Below are 9,565 nucleotides of genomic sequence, written 5' to 3' on the forward strand. Positions count from 1 at the left end.
CAAAACCAAACATACTAACAAAATAAAATAAATAGAATAGATATGTACATCTCCAGCCCCGATCTCTCTCCCTCTTTACAGTCTCACATTTCCTCTTGCCTCAGGACATTTTTACCTGGATGTCCCGCTTGCATCTCAAACTTAACATGTCCAAAAGAGAACTCCTTATCTTCCAACCCAAACCCTGTCCTTCCCCTCACTTTCCCATCAGTGTAGACAGCACCTCCATCCTCCCTTTCTCACAAGCCCACAGCCCTGGCCTTATCCTCGACTCATCACTGTCATTCAACCCACATATTTAGTGTCACCAAATCCTGTCAGTTCAACCTTCACGACATCAATAAAATCCATTCTTTCCTCTCCATCCACGTTACCACATTAATCCAAGCACTTATCCTATCCCACCTTGATTACTGCATCAGCCTCCTTGCTGACCTCCCTGCCTCCTGTCTCTCCCACTCCAGTTCTTAAGCTGCCTGGATCATTTTTCTACAAAAAAGTTCAGTCCATGTTTCCCCACACCTCAAGAACTTCCATCCACCTCTGCATCAAATAGAAACTCTTTACCACTGGCTTCAAAGCAGCCCATCACCTTGCCCCCTTCTACCTCACCTCGCTTCTCTCCTATTACAACCCAGCCCACACACTTCAATCCTCTAACGCCAACCTCCTCACTAGACCTCCATCTCATTTATCTTGCCACCAACCTCTCGCTCACATCCTGCCTCTGGCCTGGAATACCCTCCGTCTTCATATCCAATCGATGATTCCTCTCCCCACCTTCAAAGCCTTATTAAAAGCCCTTCTCCTCCAAGAAGCCTTCCCTGACTAAACCCTCATTTCCCCTTCTCCCACTCCTTGCTTAGTAACCCTTGCATTTGGATTTGCACCTTCTATTCACTCCTCCCTTGGCCCCACAACACGTATATACAAATCCACAATTTATTCATTTCTATTAATATCTGTTTCACCCTCTAGACTGTAAGCTTGTCGACCAACTCTGTTATATTGCATTCGCCCATGTGCTTAGTACAGCAAGTGCTCAATAAATACAATTGATTGATTGAGGCACAGAAAAATGAAGTGACTTACCCAAAGTCACAAAACAGGCAAGTGACAGAGTGAGGATTAGAAGCCAGGTCCTCCACTAGGCCACGATACTTCCCTTTCATGGCTATCAAAATGAAAAGAAACCTTTAGTTAGGATCATTTATAATATAATGTTTAAAAGACTTGGTCCAGAAACCATTAGAGAGAATCAGTGAGACCTGTGTTTAAAAAATCACCAGGCAGGGTGAGCTCAATACTCTTTCTTCCTCCTCCGTCTGGAAATTTTTGAAAATTATTTCAACACTTCTAACTCTTCAATCCTGATCCTGCAGAAAGCCAACAAGGCTGTTGCTCTCTAAGAGTAAAGGGAAACTCCTTACTTCCCTAAAGGTGGGGAGAGGGAACTTTATCAAGGTCCGAGGAGGTCAGTGGTTCATTCCCTTCTTCTAAGTTCAAACCTTGTCAGCCATTCAGGAGGTTGCTTGGCTTCAGGTGGGTAAAGGGGTGATGTCCTTGGTGTCCCACCAGGCCATTACCCACCCTCTCTCCCCCTCTCCCCTCCCTCTGTTCTCTCCCTTTTCCCCCCTCCCTCTTTCCTCTCCCCTCTTTCCTCCCTCATCATCCTCTCCTCTCTTCTCTCCCCTCCCTCTCTCCCCTCTATTTGTTCTCTCCTCTCTCCCCTCCCTCTGTCCCTCTCTCCCCCTCTCCACTCCCTCTGTCCTATCCCTTTTCCCCCTCCCTCTTTCCTCTCCCCTCTCCTCATCCTCTCTTCTCTCTCCCCTCCCTCTCTCCCCTCTATTTGTCCTCTCCCCCTTCCCTCTCTCCTCTCCCTTTTCCCCCCCCCTCTTTCCTCTCCCCTCTTTCCTCCCTCATCATGCTCTCCTCTTCTCTCCCCTCCCTCTCTCCCCTCTATTTGTTCTCTCCTCTCTCCCCTCCCTCTGTCCCTCTCTCCCCCTCTCCACTCCCTCTGTCCTATCCCTTTTCCCTCCCTCTTTCCTCTCCCCTCTCCTCTCTTCTCTCTCCCCTCCCTCTGTCCCCTCTATTTGTCCTCTCCCCCTTCCCTCTCTCCTCTCCCTCTCTCCCCTCTATTTGTTCTCTCCTCTCTCCCCTCCCTCTGTCCCTCTCTCCCCCCTCCACTCCCTCTGTCCTCTCCCTTTTCCCTCCCTCTTTCCTCTCCCCTCTCCTCTCTCCCCTCCCTCTGTCCCCTCTATTTGTCCTCTCCCCCTTCCCTCTCTCCTCTCCCTTTTCCCCCTCCCTCTTTCCTCTCCCCTCTTTCCTCCCTCATCATCCTCTCCTCTCTTCTCTCTCTCCCCTCCCTCTCTCCCCTCTATTTGTCCTCTCCTCTCTCCCCTCCCTCTGTGCCTCTCTCCCCCCTCCCCTTCCCTCTGTCCTCTCCCTTTCCCCCCTCCCTCTTTCCTCTCCCCTCTCCTCGTCCTCTCCTCTCTTCTCTCTCCCCTCTATTTGTCCTCTCCCCCTTCCCTCTCTCCTCATCCTCTCCTCTCTTCTCTCTCTCCCCTCTATTTGTCCTCTCCCCCTTCCCTCTTTCCTGTCCCATCTCCCTCTCTTCTCTCCCTTCCCTCTCTTCTCCCCTCCCTCTCCTCTCAGCTCTCCTCTTTCCTGATCTTTATTTCTGACTCAGAAAGTTGGGAGGCTTCACAGCTTGTTAAAGGATGAGGAGGAACATCAGGCTAAAAACAGTATTTGGTCTCCCTCCTATTAGACTGCGAGCCCCATCTGGGACAGGGACTGTGTCCAACCTGATTAACTTGTATCTACCCAGGCACTTAAAACAGTGCTTGACACATAGTAAGCACTTAAACACTATAATAATAATAATGATTGTTATTATTAATACGAAGGAACCCTCCCAGGTAGCACTTATCGGGAAGAACAGATTGTGAATATGGATGTAGAAACAGTGAAACTGTTGCTTAGTGATTGAGTGATATGCACCAGCATAATTGAACGTTAAGGGTAAAAAAATGCAAAATCATCACTTCAGTAGGCAGCATCAAAAAGCAATAAAAATCTTCCCTAATATCCTTTTTTATGGAATTATATAAGCTCTTACTATGAGCCAGGCACTGTATTAAGTGTAGTGGTAGATACAAACTAATTCATTCATTCAATTGTACTTATTGAGCACTTACTGTGTGCAGAGCACTGTTCTAAGCCATTGGAAAGTACAATTCGGCAACAAATAGGGACAATCCCTACCCAACAGTGGTCTCAAGGTCTCAAGACAGACAAGAAAATAAAGCAAATCGAGTAGACAGGCATCAATAGCATCAATATAAATAAATAGAATTATAGATCTATGCGGTCCATGTCAAACGTGGGGCTCCCAATCTTAATCCCCACTTCACAGGTGAAGTAACTGAGGCCCAGAGGACTTACTTGACTTTCCCACGGTCACCCAGCAGACAAGGGATGGAGCCAGGATTAGAACTCAGGTCCTCTCACTCCCAGGCCCGCACTATTTCCGCTGGGCCACGTTGCCTCTCTTTTCCCCCACCTTGATGTTTCTTCTCCATCAAACTCAGAGGCCCTACATGCCCAGAGGGCCGGTTCATACGAAAATAATGAACACAGCACAGGCCAAAGAGGGAGCTCCCTTGAATAGCCCGAACGAGAAGGAGCTATTCAAAGGAGACTCAAGCAGCGCCATTCCTCTTTCAGGGAGAAGGAAAAAGGGAGAAGAAGGGAGGGGAGAAGGTAGAGGAGAGAGGAGACCCACTCACCGCCTCCATGTCTTCCTTACCCTTTAACAAACTGTGAAAATTCCCAACTTTCTGAGTCAGAAATCAAGATCTAGACTGTGAGCCCACTGCTGGGTAGGGACCGTCTCCATATGTTGCCAACTTGTACTTCCCAAGCGCTTAGTACAGTGCTCTGCACACAGTAAGTGCTCAATAAATACGATTGATTGATTGATCAGCCACGAGGAGAACTGAATGGAGGAGGAAGGGGAAAGTAAAAGAGAGGGAGAGGAGGGAGGGAGGGGAATCAATCCTTTGTATTAAACATTTATTGTGTGCAAAACACTGTACTAAGCGCTTGGAAGAGTACAATAGTCAGCCATGCATTCATTCGCAATTATCGACCACTTACTGTAGGCCAGGCACCGTACTAAGTGCTGGGGTAGATACAAGCTAATCAGGTTGGACACAGTCCATGTCCCATGTGAAGCTCATAGTTTTATCCCCATTATACAGTTGAGGTAACTGAGACACAGAGAAGTGAAATGACTTGCCCAAAGTCCCCCAGCAGACAAGTGGCCGAGTTGGGATTCGAACCCAGATCCTCCTCCCTCTAGACTATAAGATCCTTGTGGGCAGGGAATGTGCCTACCAACTCTGTTCTGTTGTACTCTCCCAAGCGCTCCGCACACAGTAAGCCCCCAGGGAATACAATCGACCGAATAATAGATCAGCACAGTGGCAGCGCCAGAATTCTCTACATTTGGAAAGGTCACATTTTTACATCGCGGGGAAGAAAATTACAAACCATAAAGAAATTCACAAATTCCATTTCTTCGCACATCACAAGTGTCAAAGCACCTCGGTCTGAAAAATGAGTCATTTTACGAAAAATCGCAGTAACAGCCATCCCGCCGTTTCTTTGTTTAACGAGGGATTTGCTCTTTTCAATCTCAAACTGGTTATCCTTTAAGCCGGTGATTTAACAGCCTTTCTATACCCCAATTTTGCAAGGCCCGACAAGTACTGCTCAAAATTCTGAATTAAGTTCCGCTAAGCGAATAATTGGGAAAGAACGAAGCTCCACACTAGGATATTATTACGGGTTTCCATGTTTCCTGACACTCCTGAATTTGACCAATTTTATCTTTCCAGATCAGCCTTTGTGACAGCAAAGTATCACAGAGAATCCGTGGCGGTTGAAATTCAGACTTTTAACTGATATGCTGAAGTTAGAGGGGAGGGTTAGTGGTTTGACATGATCCCTTCCTAACCGTGAGGTGGTTATCCGAAATGGCAATCATGATATGGCCTGGTGTTGTCAATGGAGATGGAGTGCTTGGTCTGGAGGATCACGGGACGGCACTTTATCGAAGCATTTTTTTTCCCGACGAACAAAAGACAATGTATTTGTGAGAGTTATTTGTGAGAGTTATCCCAGCCCCCCCACCACACTGGGTTGTTGGGTGACCCTGGGCAAGTCACTTCACTTCTCTGGGCCTCTGTTCCTCAACTGCAAAATGGGGATACCCATTCTCTCTCCCCTTAGACAGTGAACCCTGTGTGGGACAGGGAATGTGTCCAACCTGATCATTTTCTACTTACCCCAGTTCTGAACACAGTGCCTGGCACATAGAAAATGCTTAACAAAAACCACCCCAGCGCTTAGAACAGTGCTTGGAACTTAGTATGCACTTAACAAAACCCACAATTATCATCATCATCTTTACTACGTCATAATTAATTGAGATTTTGAGAACAAGGAATTCACCTCCCCGGGGAAGGGGAAGCAGCATGGCGAAGGAGTCAGAAGGTCATGGGTTCTATAATCCCGGCTCTGCCACCAGTTTGCTGTGGGACCTCGGGCAAGTCACTTCTCTGGGCCTCAGTTCCCTCATCTGTAAAATGGGGATAAAGACTGTGAGCCCCCCGTAGAACCACCTGATCACCTTGTAACCTCCCCAGTGCTTAGAACAGTGCTTTGCACATAATAAGGGCTTAATAAATGCCATCATTATCGGTATTATTATTTCACCTGCCTGCTGTCATTCAGCACCACCGCTGCAGTGTGCACTGCATACTTCCCAAGTGCTTAGTACAGTGCTCTGCACACGGTAAGCGCTCAATAAATACGACTGAATGAATGAATCGAGCACTGCATCCCTCTCAGAGCCCCAATAATGATAATCATGCCAAGCACTGTTCTAAGCACTGGAGTAGAATCACGGTAATCAAGTTGGACACAGTCCCTGTCCCACATGGGGCTCCCAGTCTAAACCTCCATTTTACGGATGAGGTGACCAAGGCTCAGAGAAGTAAAGTGACTGGCCCCAGGTCACACAGCAGACAAGGGGCAGGGCCAGGATTAGAACCCATGTCCTCTGACTCCCACATCTGGGCTCTTTCCATCATCATCAACATCATCAATCGTATTTATTGAGCGCTTACTATGTGCAGAGCACTGTACTAAGCACTTGGGAAGTACAAATTGGCACATATAGAGACGGTCCCTACCCGACAGTGGGCTCACAGGCTAAAAGGGGGAGACAGAGAACAAAACCAAACATACTAACAAAATAAAATAAATAGAATAGATGTGTACAAGTAAAATAAATAGAGTAAAAAATACATACAAACATATATACATATATATTTCCACTAGGACGTGCTTCCCATGCTCTGGAGGACAGCCGTCCTCTGCTGAGTGGCCATGACAGATGGGAAGGGGGTGAGTCATGACCATTTCTGGCTTAACCTGTGCTCATTTAATCAATCAATCGTATTTATTGAGCGCTTACTGTGTGCAGAGCACTGTACTAAGCGCTTGGGAAGTACAAGTTGGCAACATATGATTTAATATTTAATAATTCAATTATTAGAGACAGTCCCTACCCAACACTGAATAATAATAATAATGATGATGATGGCATTTATTAAGCGCTTACTATGTGCAAAGCACCGGTCTAAGTGCTGGGGAGGTTACAAGGTAATCAGGTTTTCCCACGGGGAGCTCACAGTCTTAATCCCCCACTTTACAGATGAGGTAACTGAGGCCCAGAGAAGTGAAGTGACTTGCCCGAAGTCACCCAGCTGACAATTGGTGGAGCCGAGATTTGAACCCATGACCTCTGACTCCAAAGCCCAGGCTTCTCTTCTGATTTCTGACTTCTCCGTTGACCATTTTGCCTCCTCTCCAAAAGGCAGAAAGCCCCATTTAAAATTCTGCTCCGTCTACATTCCTCACCTTTCCAGCGGCACCTGTTTAATTCAGAGTTAGAATGTGATTTAGCTGCAAATAGTATGTCCTGAAAAAGGAAAAAAAAAACCAACCTGCTAATTTATCCCACAGTGCTGCTTGTTTTTCTAATGAAATAAAACCCCATCCGAAGGGGCATTTGATGTTAAGAAGCGTCTGAGAGGCAGGTGGAGAGCACGGGCCTGGAACCTGGGTTCTAATCCCACCTCCGCCACGTGTCCGCTGTGCGTCCTTGGGTATGTCGCTTCACTTTTTGGTCCCTCTGTTTCCTCATCTGTCAAATGGGGATTAAGATTCCCCGCCCTATTTGGGACAGGGACTCTGTCCAACCTGCTTATCTTGTATCTACCCCCAGTGTCTAATACAGAGTCCGGCAAATAGGAAGCACTTAATAAATACCATTAAAAAGAGGCCACCCAGATGTAAGCTGATGCAATCGATTATGGATTCAGCCTAAGAAAGATTTTGAATGCTAAAAGAGATTTCTGCTTTTGCTATCATTCGTTCAGTGCTCTGCGCGTAATGATTGTTCAATAAATATCACTGATTGGTTATTGCTATGAGCTTTCCTAGCCATGATTCTGAATAATAAATTGACTGGTTTTCCTTGCTTCCTCTGACTTTAGTTCTTATGATTCATATTTTCACCGGATGCCCTTCTGTTTCTCTCAGAAAACCAGGGTGCGAAAGTTGCATTCTGGCTTCTTTCCGTAGTCAGATTTAGCACCACCGAGAAGTACATTTTACGCTTTATGCACAATTGAGGAAGAAAAAAAAAGGCACAAGATAATAACCTTGAATCCGTGAGGTGCTTTTGGTTTTCAAAGCTCTAGGAAAGCTTTGTGTGCTCAGCTTATCCTGGGCATCCTTGGGAGATAAAGGGAGAGGCAGACCACAGGATTTTTCTGGGTTGGTGGGGAGAAACATTTTGTACAGAAGGAGGAGGGGAAGTCTTGAGACGGGGATTAGCTTCTTCCGCTGACCACCTCTGGTTTGAACAGGCGTGTCCCAAGCAATTTGGAAAAATGTGCAAAATTCCCCAGAACCGGGAACGTTTAGCTGAGCCAATCCACCTGCCTGGCTCTAAAACCACAGATAATAATAATTATGGTCTCTGTTAAGCGCTTACTATGTGCCAGGTGCTGTACTAAGCGCTGGGGTGGATACAGACTGGGTTAGACCCAGTCCCTGTCCCACAGGAGGCTCACAGTCTTCATCCCCGTTTTACAGATGAGGGGACTGAGGCACAGAAAGGTGAAGTGATTTGCCCGAGGTCACACAGCAGACAAGTAGCAGGATTAGAACCCATGACCTTCTGGCTCTCAGGCCCGTGCTCTCTCCACCACATCACGCTGCTTTTAACAAATCAGGGTTGGCTGCACGTCTAAGCACTTGGATCTGTGACTTTTGGACATTTGATATTTTCCCCAGCCCCACAGCGCTTAGGTACATATCTTTTAATTATATGTTATAAATTATTTATTCATCCTAATGTCTGTCTCCCCCTCTAGCCTGTGAGCTCCTTGTGGGCAGGGAAAGCGTCTACTAATTCTGTTGTACTCTTCCAGGCGCTTATTACAGTGCTCTATACATAGTAAGTGGTAACTAAATCATCATCAATCATCAATCGTATTTATTGAGTGCTTACTGTGTGCAGAGCACTGTACTAAGTGCTTTGATTGATTGATTGGGTAAACTGGCACACAAAGGGATTTAATCAGTGGTATTTATTGAGCATTTACTGTGGGCAGAGCACTGTCCTAGTGGAAAGAGCCTGGGAATCGGGACCTGGGTTCTAATCCCCGCTCTGCCACTTGTCTGCTTTGTGACCTTGGGCAAGTATCTTAACTTCTCTGTTCCTCAGTTACCTCGTCTGTAAACTGGGGATTAAAAAATGTGAGCCCCACGTGGGGCAACCTGATTACCCTGTATCTACCCCAGCGCTTAGAACAGTGTTTGGCACATGGTAAGTGCTTAACAAATACCATAATTACTAATATTATTTTATTATTATTACTGAGCTTTTGGGAGAGTACGATATAGCAGGGTTTTTTAACGGTATTTATTATTAGTAGTAGTAATAATAATGGCATTTATTAAGCGCTTACTATGTGCAATGTACTGTAATTGTTCAGCGCTTACTATGTACCTGGCTCTGTACTGAGCTCTGGGGTAGATCCAAGCTAATCAGGTTGGACGCAGTCCATGTCCCACATGAGGCTCACGGTCTCAATCCCCATTTTCCAGATCATCATCATCATCCATCGTATTTATTGAGCGCTTACTGTGTGCAGAGCACTGTATTAAGCGCTTGGGAAGTACAAATTGGCAACATATAGAGACAGTCCCTACCCAACAGTGGGCTCACAGTCTAAAAGGGGGAGACAGAGAACAAAACCAAACATACTAACAAAATAAAATAAATAGAATAGATATGTACAAATAAAATAGAGTAATAAATATGTACAAATATATATACATATATACAGGTACAGATGAGGTAACTGAGGCCCAGAGGAGTAAAGCGATTGTCCAAGGTCACACAGCTGACCAGTGGTGG

This window comes from Tachyglossus aculeatus, chromosome 19 (assembly GCF_015852505.1).
Source record: "Tachyglossus aculeatus isolate mTacAcu1 chromosome 19, mTacAcu1.pri, whole genome shotgun sequence".
NCBI classification, from domain to species: Eukaryota; Metazoa; Chordata; class Mammalia; order Monotremata; family Tachyglossidae; genus Tachyglossus; species Tachyglossus aculeatus.